Source organism: Somniosus microcephalus, unplaced genomic scaffold, assembly GCF_052327205.1.
Source record: "Somniosus microcephalus isolate GS21.2 unplaced genomic scaffold, FLI_Smic_1.0 unresolved_chr1, whole genome shotgun sequence".
Lineage (NCBI taxonomy): Eukaryota > Metazoa > Chordata > Chondrichthyes > Squaliformes > Somniosidae > Somniosus > Somniosus microcephalus.
In genome coordinates, this window is record NW_028225179.1 from 698,611 (window position 1) to 716,705 (window position 18,095).

The 18,095-nt window shown below is 49.2% G+C and overlaps 2 non-coding genes across 2 annotated transcripts; one reads left to right on the forward strand and one right to left on the reverse strand.

Moving 5' to 3' along the window:
• The first annotated feature begins 1,727 nt into the window (after positions 1-1,727).
• Positions 1,728-1,810, forward strand: trnas-uga (transfer RNA serine (anticodon UGA)). The gene has a single exon. It is a non-coding gene; the product is annotated as a tRNA-Ser (tRNA).
• A 1,220-nt stretch (positions 1,811-3,030) lies between these two features.
• Positions 3,031-3,104, reverse strand: trnat-agu (transfer RNA threonine (anticodon AGU)). Its single transcript has one exon. It is a non-coding gene; the product is annotated as a tRNA-Thr (tRNA).
• Positions 3,105-18,095: the final 14,991 nt, after the last annotated feature.

Consider the following 18,095-nt stretch of genomic DNA (forward strand, 5'->3'; position numbering starts at 1 on the left):
CGCAGGAAAGTGACGAAGAAACGGAAGGAGGAAACTAAAGGAGGGCTACAGATAGTGGGCGGAAGAAAAAGCTTGGAGAAGAGTCCGGTTTGAATTATGGAGCATCAAGCTCTGGCATGTGAGAGCGCGGGGTTTGAAGGAGTAAATAGGTTCTCACCATCAATAAAAAAAATGCAGTTTGATGTAGTGAAGATTGATTTTTCGCTGTGTTCTATCAGCAGGTGCTACAGAGAACAGTAGATATAAGGCGAGCTGTACCATAATTTGGATGTGAACCGAGGTTGCTATGGCCACATTGCGGAGTACTAGACCATTATACGATCCTGGCATCACACATCAGCAGCTCCAGCGCTGCCCTAACCACAGACAATTCACGAATGGCGCTGCTTAGAAAAGATAGATTTTTGGTGAAGATGCCAAAATCAGTACTGACAGAAATTTTGACAGCGGTGAAATTCGACCCACGTCCCACAGCGACAGGAGCCGTAATCCAGAATGGGAACTAGTGCAGCCGCAGTTACATTTAAAAGGATTGTAGCCATTTCACACGAGCAGAAACGCACCCCTGGCGATTCATTAGGACAAAAAAACCGCGCTGGGAGTCGAACCCAGGATCGCCTGTTCACAAGATAAGCGCTGAACGCAGCTAAGCCACGGAACCCAATCAGGCTGCAACTGTTCTCCCTCCTCTCACTGATATCTACTCGCTACCTGTCACTGCCTCTTGGAGCCTGAGGCTGTTTTGTATTGATCCATCTCTCCTGTCTATTCCGATGTTGTCTGTATCTCACTGTGTTTATTTCAGTTTCAATCTATGGGTTGATTCTAAAAGAATCTGTGTCTTACATGAAATAAATGAGGGGTCAGACAATTCTTCCTCTGACACTGGGGAACTAATGAGCCAACAGTTACAACAATATATTGTTTATTGTGATGCACCAATTACATTGCTCCATTTTGCATTATATAGGTTCAATTCTGTGCAAAAAACTGTGATCCCAACGTGTTTCCAATAGGCCGCTTTTTAATTTGACGTCACAGACGCCACCATTTCACCGCAAGGTGATTCATAACTAATACACAGAGAAGTCAAGCAGTGAACTGGTATTTGTAGAAAGGGTTGTGAGACTGTAAAATGCACTGGCCCAGCAAGCAGCAGATTTAAAACAAGGTTTAAAAACCGGCAGCCTGTGGGAGGAAGGGGATGGAGGCAAGAGAAACACAGAAAAGATCAACGTGGAAACTATTGGCCCCGAATCTACTTTAAATCCCCCCACAGTATTTAAACCCATTTAATGTCAGATTCACACATTGATGCATGTGAGCAATATAGGACATTTACCGCTGTCTCTGGTCTAAAATAACTGCTTTGTTATTCAGGCTCTACCCTGAATATTTATCTCCGACCTAGAATCAGTTTGTAATCTGGAGACAAGGTTTCTGCAGCCGGCGGGCAGGGAGCAGAGGCTGTGGCTGATCTGTGTCATGTGGGAGCAGAATACAAAGACTCTGCTGTTTATTTTCATTACACTGCAGAATATTCCATACTGTTCTCAACATCTTACATACCATTAAATATCGGAAGTTTTCTTTTATTGAAATGATCGCTGCGATTCTTCTGGACTTGCTAAATTTGCAGCAAATTAAATATGATGAAACCGTCATCGCCAATAATAAACAGCGTCAGCGACTTGAGAATTTAATTTCTTGGAGCAGATATTTTCGTGGCTGCGATGGCCGAGTGGTTAAGGCGTTGGACTTGAAATCCAATGGGGTTTCCCCACGCAGGTTTCGAGCTTTGCTCGCAGCAGGTTCTCTCCTTATTGTAATTAATTACTTCAAATAATTTATTTTCTTCAACCTGCTCCCTCTGGGAGGATTTTGGAATTTTCAATGCCGGTTTTAAGGAAACTAAATGATTGCCGAGAGACCTGGATCACTTACTTCAAGAAGGTTTGCTGACCGAATTCCAAAAGTTTTCTGCAGATTCTCTGGAAGCTCCAGATAAGGAGGCCTCGATAGTCTCTGAGGAACCTTCGCATACACTCGGTGCTGCCCGGGAGCATCAATCTGTGTAACCATGGGAGAGAGAGAATGGAAAGTCACTGGAAGGCTGGTTTCTGTCAGCAGCAATGGTACAACAGCAGCCATTCTAAAGTGAAAAACAGAACACATTCCAGGAGACAGGCCAGGAGACAGACAAACGGAGTGGAGATCTGGAAGACTGACCAGATAAACAACAAGGAGGACACCAACAGATAATTCATCTCTCCCACTCCCGAAGCAGAAGAATTGACCATTCTGAGTCTTGAGTTGCACCACTGAGGTTGTACAAGTCTCTCTCTGTAAAACTTGTATTATTATGTTAATAAAATGATTTGTTTGAAAAGTTTAAAGCTTCATTTGCCAAGGAATTTTCTTGTACAATCGGGCTGCATTGGTTCCAAAGGCCGGCCGTGCTTTCGGAGAGCTTGCCTGTCGAGACGGGAGTCCCGCAGGTTTAAATGTATCGACTGGTTTCAAAGCACCAACTCAGATTGGGGCGTATGGGACATGTGGCCCAGGAGGAGCCGTGGTAGCAGAGCACACTTAGCGGTTTAAGAGGCTGAAAGTGAATGTTGGATTAAGGTAATACCGCAGGAAAATTACAATGAAATGGAAGGGGGAAAGGAAAGCTATTGATTGTGGAAGGAAGAAAACATCTGCGTTATGTTGCGGTTTCGAACCGAAGTTGCTGCGGCCAAAACGCAGAGTATTAATCACCACACAATCACGGCACCACACATCAACTATTGATGCTTGCTTTGACCACAACCAAGTAACGCACTGCACTGCATAGGGAACAAGGAGTTTTGGTGAAGAGGCCAAAATCAGCACAGCCAGAAATTCAGAAGTGGTGAAATTCGACCCAGGCCTCGCAACGACTTGGACCTTCATGCAGAATGGGAACTAGTGCAGCCACAGTTAAATTTAAAAGAATTTGAGCCTTTTCACATTAAAAGAAACTCACCCCTAGAGATTCATTAAGAAAGGCTCCGCTGGGAATCGAACCCAGGATCTTCTGTTTACTAGACAGACGCTTTAACCAGCTAAGCCACGGGGCCAAATGCTGACACAATTTCTCGCCTCCACTTACTGATGTCTATCAGCTACCAGTCACTGTCTTCTGGACTCTCAGGCCGTTTCTTATTTCTCCAGCTCTCTTGTCCATTCCGCCATGTGTCCCATTGCTGTCTGTATCTCCCACTTAATTTATCTCAGTGTCAATCTGTGAGGTGATTCTGAATGGTTATCCTATGTTTGTGTCTTATATGAATAAGTGAGGGTATCAGACAATTCTTCCTCAGACACTGGAGAACTATTAAGCCAACAGTTACAACAAGATATTGTTTATTGTGATGCAGCAAATACAATATTCCATCTTGAAAGATTCAGTTTCAATTCTGTGCAAAAGTAACTGTGACCCCAACGTGTTTCCAATAGGCTGCCTTTTAATCTGACGTCACAAACGCCACCATTGCACCTCAATGTGATTCATAACCAATAAACAGAGAAGTAAAGCACTGAAAGGGTATTTGTAGAAAGGGTTGTGAGACTGTGGAATGCACTGGCCCAGCAGAGCAGCAGATTTAAAACAAGGTTTAAAAACCGGCAGCAGGGGAGAGGGAGGCAAGACAGTCACAGTTAATATCACCTTGGAATCCACTGGGCCCGAATCTGCTTTAAATCCCCCCACTGTATTGAAACACATCTAATGTCATATTCACACATTGATGCATTTGAGCAATATATGAGATTTCACGCTGTCTCTGATCTAAAATATCTGCTTTAATATGCGAAATTATCATGGCCGAGATTAAGCACGCAGTGCAAGATTAGCAGCTCTTTGCTCTAGGAGTGTGGTTCATGTTTTGGGAATTCACATCAATTAAAATGCAAGATGTACCGGATTCAAATCCCAGACGCGCTCTAACATTTTAATAGAATCACTTTCCTCGGCCTGGACACATTCCACAAGTCTTCAACTAATAACCGCCAGAAAATCAGCCTGTGTTCAGTATATCGTAAGAAAACGGCAATTGTATTCTTTAAAGCAGGAGTTCAGTCCCAGAAGTGCCGAAGCTGTGAGGTCAATATGTAAATCCGTTTGCTTCCAGAAGCCTGCTCCACATTTTCCACATTCTCAATCTGTGAGCACGGGCAGGACATGTGGTAAAGGGACTTTATTAAAGGTTGTTTATACGGTTTGGAAACAGAAATACTGAAATAAAAGGGATTTTTGGATGCCTCCTTTTGGATAATGTTAGATCGAGGTTGGTGAGTCGTTAAAGTCTCAGGACTGTTAATCCAGTTGGAAGATACGTGGCCTGAAAATGTTAATCCCCAACTTAGACAATGTTTTCTCTCCCTGTTTGTTAAAATTCTCCCACTTTCTCAAAGAATTATTTCACACAGCTCTAATGGACAGAAGATGGAATCGAGAGCTCCTTCCCCCTTTCTCACATTCATCCCTCCTTGCTTCATTTCCATCCGCCTTTTTCGCGGTTTCCTGCCTCATTGGACAAGGAGCCTGTCTTTGATGTTAACTGTGTGATCGACATCTTATCAGTTCCAGTCCTAACCTCGTCTTCTTGCAGATTTATTGAAATCTATTTGATGGAAACTCTCCAAAATATAATAAAACCGCCCATTTAATGACTGTGAGTTAAAACAGGCGTTTTAATGGTGAGGGGAATCTTTAGAGGAACAGAACATCTCCTGCAGCAATAGAAATAGAGTCAGTGCCCAGCTCTGCTGTTTGGGGCAATCCTCGCCTCCTCCTGTTTCATTTTCACATCGATGGGAGAAGCTGAGAGCGAACACCAATCTACACGGGCTTTAGACTGGTTAACAGACAGAAAACAAAGAGTAGGAATGAGCGGGTCTTTTTCAGGATGGCAGGTTGTGAATAGTGGGGCACCACGAGGATCGGTGCTCGGGCCCCAGCTATTCACAGTCTATATCAATGATTTGGATGAGGGAACTAAATGTATCATTTAAAGATTTGCTGATGATACAAAGCTAGGTGGCAGTGTCCGCTGTGAAAAGGATGTGAAGAAGCTTTAAGGGGATCTCGACAGGCTCAGTGAGTGGGCGAGAACATGGCAGATGGAATATAATGTGGATAAATGTGATTTTATCCACTTTGGTAGAAAAAACAGAATGGCAGAGTATTTCCTAAATGGTGAAAAATTGGGGAATGCAGATGGTTAAAAGGGACTTGGGTGTCCTTGTATATGGGTCACTGCATGTGAATGTGCAAGTGCAGCAAACCACTAGCAAGGCAAATGGTATGCTGGCCTTCATTACAAGAGGTTTTGAGTAAAGGAGTAAAGAAGCCTTACTCCAATTATATAGGCCCTTGGTGAGGCCACACCTGGAGTACTGTGTACAATTTTGGTCTGCTTTCCTAAGGAAGGGTATAATTGTCATAGAGGGAGTGCAAGGACGTTTTATGAGATTAATTCCTGAGATGGCAGGACTGTCGTATAAGAGTAGATTGAGTAAACTAGGCCTGTATTCTCTTGAATTCCGAAGAATGAGAGGAGATCTCATTGAAGCATACACAATTATTACAGGGCTTGATAGGGTAGATGCTGGGAGGATGTTTCCCTTGGCTGGGGAGTCTAGAACCAGGGGCCACAGTCTCAGGATAAAGGGTAGGCCATTCAGGACTGAGATGTGAAGGCATTTCTTCAGACAGTGGAAGGTAAATCTTTGGAATTCTTTACCCCAGAGGGGTGTGGAGGCTCAGTCATTGGGTATATTCAAAGCAGAAGTCGATAGATTTCTGCCTAGTCAGGGCATCAAGGGATATGGCGATAGGGAGCCCCAGGACAGTGACAGTGTAACACAAAGAATTCGACCCAACACAATCGTCGCTAAGCAAAAGGAAAAATATCTGTCATATTGGACAGAAACAACAAAAACGCAAAGCAAACTCAATTGCTACTTGGCCCTAAACAGACAATACAACATGGCTGATTACCTGACCATGGTAAAGGATAGCAAACTGAGAAAAACCTTGACAATGTACAGACTTAGTGAACATAGCCTGGCGATCGAAAAAGGTAGACACAGGCAAACCCGGCTACCAAGAGAGGACAGGATATGCTCTCACTGCAGTCAGGGAGTGGTGGAGACAGAGATGCACTTCCTCACAGCTTGTAGAAAATATCAGGGCATAAGGGAGAATTTCTACACAAAATTCACAAAAATATGCCCGGAATTCAGAAATTTGAATGACGACCAAAAACTCCCATACCTACTAGGGGAAGAGAGAAATTGCGTAACACTAGCGGCACTCTATGTTACAGCTTGCCATAAACAGAGGGACAACCACTAAATATAAGAAAAGAGTATATATAAATTATATGAAAGTATATTTATACACTCAGGGATATATCACTCAGGGATATATCTGTTTATACACTGTATGGATAGATCTGTATTTTTGTGAACAAACATGAATGTTTTCCGATGCTTTGGCAATATAAGATGTAAGTTGTCATGCCAATAAAGCGATTTGAATTGAATTGAATTGAAATTGAGTTTGTCGGGAGCGGTGAGAGTGAAGGTTCAGTGAGTATTTAAACTAACTTTCGCGGTCTTTTATTCACAGGCCAGTGTCGAGAACGGTGAGACCGGAGGTTCAGTGAGTATTTAAACTCACTTTCGCGGGCTTTTCTTCACAGGCCATTGTCGGGAGACACCGAAAGTGTGAGAGATCATTACAGGATCCGGCAGCGCTGCCTCTGTTAAGAGCAACAGTTCGGAGCCGCATTTCAGACGCGGCAACAAACCCATGAGTTTGTTTGCTGTTCCCCAGCTCCTGGAGTGAGTGAGGCCCGCGACAGCAGCGAAGTTCAGGCCACCTGTCCGGCCCTGCTCTCTCCAAGCGCCCGCTGCCGGCAGACAGCAGCGATTGCAGCCTCAGAGAGCGTAAACTGCCCATCGCTGCGAAACAAGATATCACTGAAACAGATGAACGCAGAGATTTGCATCGGTAGCATGTAGGTGAGGATGGTCGAGGTTGATATCGATCGACTCATTGTTGTTGGAACCGCTGAAATTGAATCTTTCTCCTGTAGCAGATGTTACAGGTTTACATATGAAAAATGCCCTCGAGATGCAATCGACAAATTTGGAGATACCGTGTCGTGGGACAAGTTAAAGGATCAGCACAGTTAATGCCGAGAACAAATTAAACAGTAGCTCAAGCTGATGAATCTTGCACTGGTGAAAATCCTGGACGGAGATTTAGAGGAAGCGACAGTGGGAAGGGCTGTGCTGCGATTCTAACACTTCTCCAAGCACATTCCGGGCAAGTCACCGACGGTAAAAAGAGGGCCTGGAATGGGAATGGAACTGCGGCCACACGTGACAGATCATTGGGAATGTAAGACTGCTGTCTCCAATACTCTGCTTACCTGAATCAGTCAAAATGCAATGGACAATACATGACAAATCCATTTCATTTTTGGGCCTGTATTCTAGACAGAGTGGCTCTTAAGTCTAGGGGTGTGAATCTCGCTTTGGGGATTGTAGATTGAAATTTTCGAACGGTCCCGCGTGAGCCCCTTTTTATCGTCGACTTGTAATATTGGACTTGCGCTCAAAACTTGTGCCAATTGGCCTAACAAACAATCGATCAGGGCCCAAATCATTCTCCAACAATCTCCAGCGGCTTTGGAGGAAGATCAATGCAAACTGCCATGTAAATATCATGGCTTTAAAGACAATCAATTAAAGTAATTTATTTAGCAAACAATCGCCTCTGATGGTTCTAAGTAAATTTGTGTTTGGCGATATTAGATACAAATGTATTTGTGAGTTGCTATTGTGTTACATGTAAACGCTTTTACACCTGTTCGTTACAAATGTATTTAGATGTATCTGTATTATTTATTAATGTATTGGTTAGGGGAATCTGTGTCAGTTTTAAATGTATTTCTGAGCGCTTCAATTGTCCAGTCCGGCCCCATTCTACCTTCTCAATACCCCCACGTGGGACACGGCAGACCATCTGTCACATTCGCATTCAACTTTTGCTTTTATTGATAATTTTAAAATATGAGGTATAGAAAGTAATAACTCTGCATCCATCAGCCTCTCTGATAACGCCTGAGCGGCACTTACCCTGTCCGATAAGCCCTGAGAGTGCCTGACCCACTGTAGAATTTCTTGAGCATCCCTTACCGTGTCTGGTACTGATGGAGTGTCGCTTACCCTACCTGATACATCCCTAGCATCCCTTACACTGTCTGGTACACCGGGAGGGTAACTTACTCTGTCTGGTACATCTGGAGCATCCCGTATCATATCTGATACATCCGGAGCGTCCCTTACACTGTCTGGTAAATCCGGAGCGTCCCTTAAACTGTCTGCTACATCCAGAGCGTCTCTTCCACTGTCTGGTGCATCCGCAGTGTCCATTACTCTCCTTGATAACTCCTGAGCGTCCATTATCCTTATTGATAACAAGTTTGCCAAAATTACATATTTCTCTCTTCATCAGCGGCTATGTAGTGCTTCCCGTCGCTCACGCTACTCAAGTGTTCAGGGAAAAGAGCCAACTACCAGGTAAATAAAACCCAGTTCTTCAGTTAGCCTCCGCAGTTCACTTGATTTCCGATTGAATTTTCTTGTACAATCGGGCTGCTTTGGTTCCAAAGGCAGGCCTTGCTTTCGCAGAGCTTGACTGTCGAGCGGTCCCGCGGGTCTAAATGTATCAAGTGGTTTCAAAGCACCAACTCAGATTGGGGCGAATGGGGCATGTGCCCCAGGAACAGCAGTTTTAGAGGAGCATACTTAGCGGTTTAAGTAGCAGAAAGTGAAAATTAGATTAAGGTAATACCGCAGGAAAGTTACAGTGAAATTGAAGGAGTAAAGTAAAAGAAAGATTGTGGAAGGAAGAAAAATCAGTACGGTAATTTAGATTCGAACCAAGGGTGCGGCTGCCACAATGCAGAGTACTAAACACTATAGGCTCACAGTGCCACACATCAACTGCTGGAGCTCTGTTCTGATCACAACAAAGTAACGCACGGCACTGCTTAGAAAAGATGGATTTCTGGTGAAGGCCAAAATGAGCACCGCCAGAAATTAGGAAGCAGTGGAATTCGAGCCCGACCTGCAGCGCCTGGAGCCTTCATCCAGAATGGTAACTAGAGCAGCCGCAGTTACATTTAAAAGGACTGTAGCTATTTCACACTGGAAGAATTTCATTAAGAAAAAAAAGGCCCCGCTGGGAGTCGAACCCAGGAGCTACCTGTTTATTAGACAGACGCTTATGACCAGCTAAGCCCTGGGGCCGAAACCCAATCCATGTGTTCGCCTCCACTCACTGATGTCTATCAGCTACCGGTCACTGTCTTCTGGAGCCTCAGGCCGTTTTGTATTTCTCCAGTTCTCTTGTCTATTCCGCCATGTGTTCCATTGCTATCTGTATCTCCCGCTTTGTTTAGATCTGTGTCAATCTGTGAGGTGATTCTGAATGATTACCCTGTGTTTGGGTCTTACATGAAATAAATGAGGAGATCAGACTATCCTTCCTCTGACACTGGGGAGCTAATGAGCCAGCATTTATAACAAGATATGTTTTATTGTGATGCAGAAAATACAATAGTCCATCTTGAAAGATTCCTGTTCAATTATGGGCAAAAAGAAATTGAGACGCCAACGTGTTTCCAAATTGCTGCCTTTTAATTTGACGTCACAAACTCCATCATTGCACCTCAAGATGCTTCATCTATCATCTATCTATATATATAAACGGATACTTCTTTCTGTCTGTCTGTCCTTCTGTCTGTCTGTCCTTCTGTCTGTCTGTCCTTCTGTCTGTCTGTCCTCACGTGTGCGTCTGTCCGGCTATGCGCTCGAAAGTTATAGAGCGTACCTACGCGTGCGTTACGTCGAAACAAAGGTTAACTTTCCAAAGCGATGGTAAGCGTATTTACGTTTCGGCCGGACGAAAATCGCGCCCGCAGTATCCAAAAAACCTTCAACATTCCGCTCATTAGCATCTCATTATCCGCTCATTAGCGACAGAGTGACCTCGAGGTCGACCAATCGTACGCCGGGTTGCTGGCGCGTGCGGCCGGGCCCTCATATGGTCGAGTGACGGGACAATTGACCAATCCTACGTTTGGTGACATGATGGTCGACCAATCGGTGCATGTGTGGGCGGGTCTTATCGTTCTGAACCGAGGTGAGTAGCCGCCATCTTGCTTCCATTCTTTTTCCTGCTTTCTGCGTCTTTCTTTTCAAATATACATTTCCAGCAAAATAAAACTGCTTTTATTAAATTGTTTTAAAAAAAACTTAATTAATTTGTAAATATTTTCTCTAACCTGAAGATTCTTTTTCCTACCTTTCCCCTTTTTTTTAGGCCTCAAAGCCTGGGCCTTTCTTGCCCAGCCAGGCCCGAGCTAGGTAATTGTCCCACGGCTTCTGCTAAGCTCCTCACCCCACCACCAGCCCCCCGCCCCCCGTGTCACGTTACCCGGGGCAACGGCGTCAGCCACGAGGGTCACGAGGGTCAGGGTGCGTGCGCAGCAGGAGCAGCTGAGACGCGGCGTCTCTCTCTGTTCCCCGCTCGGATCGAGCGGGGGGGGCGGGGCTCTCGGGTGTGCGGATCTCGGGCGGGGCTTGGTGAGCGGGAAGGGTTATCCCGGCAACCAGGCCCGCCGGCCGCCTCTCACAGCTGCAATCGGTGGACTTCAAGCTGGCTCGGCCGGGGGGGGCGGGGCTCGGAGAGCGGGGCTCTCGGGAGTGCAGGGCGGGTTGGCCGGGGCTCGGAGAGCGGGGCTCTCGGGATTGCGGGGCGGGGTGAGCGGGGCTCAGAGAGCGGGGCTCTCAGGAGTGCGGGGCGGGGCGGCTGGGGCTCGGAGAGCGAGGCTCTCGGGTGTGCGGGGCGGGCGGGGCTCGGAGAGCGGGGCTCTCGGGAGTGCGGGGCGGGGCGGCGCGGTCGGTGCTCGGGAGGACGGGGCCTCGGAAGGGGGGGAAGGGTAACCCCGGCAACCGGGCGTGGCCGTCTCTCAGCCTCAAGCCAACTCACGCCTGTTCTCGGGGCTTGGCTCCATTTGCGGCCGCGGGCGACTCGCCCTCTCTCTCTCCTTCCCTGTCTCTCTCCCCATCTCCCCCTCCCCCCTTCTCTCCCCCCCTCCCCCCATTCTCTCCCCCTCTCCCCCCTCCACCCTTCTCTCCACCCCTCTCCCCCCTCCCCCCTTCTCTCCCTCCCTTCTCTCCCCCGCTCCCCCCTTCTCTCCCCTTCTCACCCCCCTTCTCTCCCCCACTCCCTGCCCCCTCCTCGCCCCCCTTCTCTCCCCCCCTCCTCTCCCCCACTCCCTCCCCCCTCCTCGACCCCCTTCTCTCCCCCCCTGCTCTCCCCTCCCCCTCCTCCCCCCCTCCGTCCCCACTCCTCCCCCCTCCTCCCCCCTCCCACCCCCCTTCCTCCACCACCCCTCCCCCCTGCCCTCCCTCCCCCCCTGCCCTCCCTCACCCTCCCTGCCCTCCCTCCCCCTCCCTGCCCTCCCCGCCCTCTCTTCCCCCCAGTCGCTCTCTCTCTTCCCCCAGTCGCTCCCTCTCTTACCCCAGTCGCTCTCTCTCTTCCCCCCAGTCGCTCTCTCTCTTCCCCCAGTCGCTCTCTCTCTTCCCCCAGTCACTCTCTCTCTTCCCCCCAGTCGCTCTCTCTCTTTCTTCCAACAACAACATGCCCTCGAAAAAGCCTCGGTACCACTGGGCACTTCAGCAAGTCTATATATATAAAACAGCTAGAAATTCGGTTGGTAGCGCCAGCAATTAGCGCCTAAAGAGCCCGAGAATTGGGGCGTTACCCAATTTTTGGTCGGGCGCAGTGAATGTAGCGCCACCTCCCATATTGAGCATTCTTTTAGCGCAGTTGCTAACTCTTTGCGTGCGCCCGCGGGCGCAGGCAGATCATGATGTCATTTCAGTGTGCAATGCCTTTTTGGCGCCACAGACTGGATATTCGGTGGCGCCCGCAACCTTTCCACCTGGCACTATTAGTGACAGTTGGATGGAGTGTTCCAAGGCCATTCTCGGACGCGGGGGGCGCTTTAGCAAAAGGACAGCTTTGCAGCAAGGGATGCCAGATTGCGGCAAGGCTATGACATGGGTCCACAGTGAGAAAGCATGCTGGCGGGGGAAACAAGTGGAAGGAAACAGTTGTAAAAGGTGAGAACCTTACCATCGCTGTCGACAAAGGGGTCGGCAGCTGCAGTGGTTACAGGACCACTCAGACGTCCTCCAAGAACCTGGTGGACTCTCTCCTCGAGATCCGTGAGAGTGACCACTTGTGGGGGTCCTCCACCGGTGCGAAGCTGGTCTTTGCCAATCCTCGCCAGCTTGGACTGCAGGGGATAGGAGGGGAAGTTATGTTGCATGATGCCCTGAGTGATCATCTCATGCCCCCCATGGTGGAGGAGCCCTTGCGTGATGCCCTGAGTGATCATCTCATGCCCCCCATGGTGCAAGAGCCCTTACATGACGCCTTGCGTCAAATGTGCATGCGTGTGCCCAGAAAGGGCCATGGGTGCTTGCTGGCAGATGGCCAATGGGGCACAGGCCACCCTGTAGCCATCAAGTCAGGTGCAAATGAAGTGATGCTGAAGTTTGCAGAAACAACACCCACCCTCACGACCCGAGTGAGGTCATTGAATTTCTTTCTGCATTGGACAGGGCTCCTGGTCACCATGCTGCTGGACTTGACCCTCTGGCGTACATCCCTCCAAGCTCGTCGGTAGTCCTTATGATTCGGCCTCCTGCCATTGTCTGGGTAGAGAACATCTCGCTCCACTGCGGCCACCAATTGCTCCAGAGCCTCATTGGTGAAGCGCTCTGCACTCTATCTCACCTTCCCCGTCTGGTCCAAGTTTTTAGCGCCACAGAAGGGCCTGCGCCGATTCTGAGGGCTGCAAGGAGCAGAGTGTGGATGCTGAAGCTGACTGACCCACCCCTTTAAGAGCTGGCCGGTGCCTGGAAGTCTCGTGGTCATCGGTAATTGAGATTACCTGCGCTGCGCCCGTCCACTCCAATATTGGGTTGTGCTGGAAGTTTAGCGCCTTAGGAGTCTCGTGTAATGCCTGAATTCACGCCTCAATCACCATTAGGGGCGATGCAACCCAATATCGCGCCAGGTGGAGATAAGTTGTGTTTGGCTATAAACTTTACACTGCACCAATTCTAACGCCCCAAGCGGGGCTATACCCAATTTCTAGGCCAATGTCTCTCTGTCTGTCTGTCTCTCTGTCTGTCTGTCTGTCCGGCTATACAATCAAAAGTTATAGAGCGTACCTACACATATGTTATATCAAAAGGAAGCCCATCATTAGGGGACTCTCGAAGGCATATTTACTTTTTGGTCGGACAAAAATTGTGCCGACGGTATCCAATAAACGTTCAAAATTCCGCTCATTATCCGCTCATTTGCATCGAGTGGGGGCGGGTTCATTGTGTGTGCGGGCGGGCCATCCTGCAGTTGAGTGACGTGATGATTGACCAATCCTAAAGTTCAGCGACCTGACGGTTGACCAATCGGTGCGTGTGTGGGCGAGCCTTATCGTTCTGAACCGAGGTGAGTGGCCACCATCTTGATTCCAAACAGTTCATTTCTTTTTCCCACTTTCTGCGTATTTCTTTTCAAATCTACATTTCCAGCAAAAAAAATTGCTTTTATTAAATTGTTCTTAAAAAAAATTAATTCATTTGTAAATATTTTCTATAACCTGATTCTTTTTCCTATCTTTCCCCGTTTTTGTAAGGCCTCAAAGCCTGGACCTATCCTGCCCTGCCACGCCTGAGCTAGGTAATTGTCCCACGGCTTGTGGCAAGCTCCTCCCCCCTCACCCAGTCTCCCCCGTCACGTTACCCGGGGCAACGGCGTCAGCCGCGAGGGACACGCGACAGGCACAGGGTGCACGCACAGCAGGCGACACACAGAAGCCCGAGGCATAAAGTGCGGGATCCAGCAGGTGAGATGCGGCGCCTCTCTCTCTCTCTTCCCCGCTCGGCGGTCTTGAAGCTGGCTTACACGGGAGAGCGGGGCTCGCGAGAGCGGGCGGGACTCGGGAGAGCGGGTGGCGGGACTCGGGAGAGCGGGGCTCGGCCTGACCAGGGCGCTGCGCTCGGCTGGGCCAAGTCAGTGCATGAGGCGGCACGGAGCTCTGCGGAGCCATCACCGGCAGAGGGGAAAGGGTCTGCTGTCTCCCCCCTCCCATTCTCACCCCTCCCTTTCTCCCCCCTCCCATTCTCCCCTCCCTTTCCACCCCACAGCCCCTCCCCCTCCCCCTCCCCCACACACACCCCTCCCCCTCCCCCCCACACCCCCCTCCGCCCCACACCCCTCCCCCCCTCCTCCCACTTCCCCACTCCCCCCTCCTCCCACTTCCCCCCACCCCCCCTCCTCCCACTACCCTCCTCCTCCACTTCCCCCTCCCCCTCCCTTTCGCCCTCCTCTCCCCTCCCCCTTCCCCTTCCACCCAACCCCCCTCCTCCCACTTCCCCCTCCCCCCTCCTCCCCTTCCCCCTCCCCCTCCCTTCCCCCCTCCCCTCCACTCCCCCCTCCCCTTCCCCCTTCCCCTTCCCCCCTCCTCTCGCCCCCTCCCCTTCCTCCCCCCTTCCCCCTCCCTTTCCCCCTCCCCTTCCCCTCCCCTTCCGCCCCTCCCTCCCCCTTCCCCCACTCCCGCCTTCCCCCCTCCCTGCCTCTTCCCCCACTCCCTCTTCCCCCCATCGCCTCCCCATCCCCTTCTGCCCCTCCTCCTGCCCCCTTCCCCCCTCCTCCCCCTCCCCCTTAGCCCCTCCCCCTCCCACCTCCCCCTCCCCGCTCCTCCCCTCCCCCCTCATCCCCTCCCCTCCCCCTCCCCCTCCCCCACCTCCCCTCCCCAGTCGCTCAATCTCTTCCCCTCAGTCGCTCTCTCTCTTCCCCCCAGTCGCTCTCTCTCTGCCCCCCAGTCACTCTCTCTCTTCCCCCCTGTCGCTCTGTCTCTTCCCCCCAGTCGCTCTCTCTCTTCCCCCCAGTCGCTCTCTCTCTTCCCCCCAGTCGCTCTCTCTCTTCCCCCCAGTCGCTCTCTTTCTTCCCCCCAGCTGCTCTCTCTCTTCCCCCCCGAGTTGCTCTCTCTCTTCCCCCCAGTCGCTCTCCCTCTTCCCCCCAGTCGCTCTCTCTCATCACCCCATTCACTCTCTCTCTTCCCACCCAGTCGCTCTCTCTCTTCCCCCCCATTCGCTCTCTCCCTTCCCCCCAGTCGTGCTCTCTCTTCCCCCCGTCACTCTCTCTCTTCCCCCCAGTTGCTCTCTCTCTTCCCCCCAGTCGCTCTCTCTCTTCCACCCAGTCACTCTCTCTCTTCCCCCCAGTCGCTCTCTCTCTCTCTTCCAACAACAACATGCCCTCAAAATTCCCTCGGCACCGCCGGGCACTTCAGCCAGTATATATATATAAAAGGATAGTGGTGTCTGTCGGTCTGGGCATCACTCAAAAGTTATACAGCGTACCTACACATATGTTATATCAAAAGATAGGTTATGATTAGGAGGGTATCCTAGGCGTATTTACTTTTTGGTCAGACAAAAATTATTCGGACATTAGACAAATAACGTTCAAAATTCCACTCATTAGCGGTTGGCCAATCATAAGGGGGAAAATCCGCTCATTAGCATTGACTGACTTGAAGGTTGACCAATCCTACGGGGGGAGCGCGCTGCATCATGGGGGGCATTTCATGGCGTGTGTGTGTGTGGGCGGGCCTAATCCTGCAGCCTCCCGAAACTTCGCCGCCATTTTGTTTATACCTACAGCGTCACCACCAACACAACAAACCCCCTCATTGCGGCTCCGGCACAGTATCCCGCTCCCTGCCCGATAGATCCAGAGGTGAGTTGGGGTCACTCGAGCCGGCCCTGGCAAATAATCAGCCCGAGACACACAGCGGAGGAGCGGCAGCGGCCCGCCATCAACCGCGCATCCCAAGACACAGAGCGGGGGACCGGCCGGCCATAAACCACGCAGACCAAAAATGCCCTGGCAACGCCGGGGCCCCCAGCTAGTAACTAATAAACAGAGAAGTCCAGCAGTGAAAGGTTATTTGTAGAAAGGCGTGTGGGATTGTGGAATGCACTGGCTCAGAGGAGCACAAATAAAACAAGGTTTAAAACACGTCGGCGTGTGGGGGGAAGGGGAGAGGGAAATAACGAGCCACAGGTAAGATCACCTTAGAAACCATTGGCTCAGAATCTGCTTTAAATCCCCCTACTGTATTGAAACACATTTAATGTCATATTCACACATTGATGCATTAGAGCAATGAGAGTTAACGCTGTCTCTGATCTAAAATATCTGCTTTATGTATGTGAAATTCTCGTCGCCGAGATTAAACAATCAGTGCAAGCTCAGTGGTTCTTTGGTCTACGGGTGTGGTTGTCGTTTTGGGACATCGCATCAATTAAAATGCAAGAGTTCCCGGGTTCAAATCCTGGACCTGCTCCAACATTGTAATAGAACCAGTTTCCTCTGCCTGGAGATATTCCACAAGTCTTCAAATAATAACCGCCGAAAATCAGCCTGTGTTCAGTATAGCGTAGGAAAACGGCAATTTTATTCTTTAAAGCAGCAATTCAGTCCCAGAAGTGCCGAAGCTGTGAGGTCAATATATAAATCCGTTTGCTTCCAGAAGCCTGCTCCACATTTTCCACATTCTCAATCTCGGAGCTCGGGCAGGACATGCGGTAAAGGGACTTTATTAAAGGTGGTTTCTACGGTTTGGAAACAGAAATACTGAAATAAAAAGGATTTTTGGATGACTCCTTTTGGATTATAATGTTAGATCGAGTTTGGTGAGAGGTTAAAGTCTCAGGACTGTTAATCCAGTTGGAAGATAAGTAGCATGAAAATGTTATAGTCCCCAAGTTAGACCATCTTTTCTCTCCCTGTTTGATCAAATTCTACCACTTTCTCAACCTAATATTTCACCCAGCTCTAATGGAAAGTTGATCGAATCGAGAGCTCCCTTCCTCCTTTCTCCCTTTCTTCCCACCTTGCTTCATTCCCATCCTCCTTGTCCGCGGTTTCCTGCCTCATTGGACAATGAGCCTGACTTTGATGTTAACTCTGTCATCGACATCTTATCAGTTCCAGTCTTACCCTCGTCTTTTTGCAAATTTATTAAAATCTATTTGATGGAAACTCTCCAACATAGTTGGGTAAAAATGTTCAATGTTTATGACGTCAGGAAGCTCGTGCAGCCTTTGTTAAATTCAGCAGCTCGCGAACACATGAGAGTAATTCCTGCTGCAGTCTATCATATAAACCCAGCCAGTGTTACCCAATTAAACAACATAAACCAGTGCCCCAGCCCACCGCACTATAAAACAACCTGAAATATGCAAGTAAATGAACACGGATGAGTGTCATTGACAGTGCGTGTCTCTAGTGGTGTAATCATTTAGCGCGCGGTACTTATCTGACAGTACAGGCTCGGGAAATGCCGAGGTTGTGAGCTTGAGCCTCACCTGAAGCGGCAATGTTTTTGCGGTGTGATATTTCTACCAGAGCTGATGTTATATTTGGTGTTTCTGGAAGCTATCTACTTATTAGCTGTTCCACGTGGGCACTTAGTTTCCTCAGGCCCACCGTGTTGCAATAACGGATGAGAGTTTTAGAGGAGCCCTTCAGTGTTACTTATTGACAGATCGAAAGTGGGTCCAGTTTTAACTGTTAAACCAGCAACTATCAGGCAAAGATTATTGTGCAGGAAATAGATTCAATTTCAACGCAGTGACTAAGATTTTGAGACAATCGAGAAGATGTGTAAACTGACGGGTTATCTGTATGAACAAACGAATTAGGATCAGGAGAAGGCCACTCGGCCTCTCGCGCCTGCTCCACCATTCAATAAGATCATGGCTGATCATCGACCTCAACTCCACTTTCCCGTGTGATCTCCGTATCCCATGATTCACCTAGAGTCCAACAATCTGTCTCTTTCAGCCTTGAATATACTCAAAGACTCAGCATTCACAGCCCTCTGGGGCAGAGAATTCCA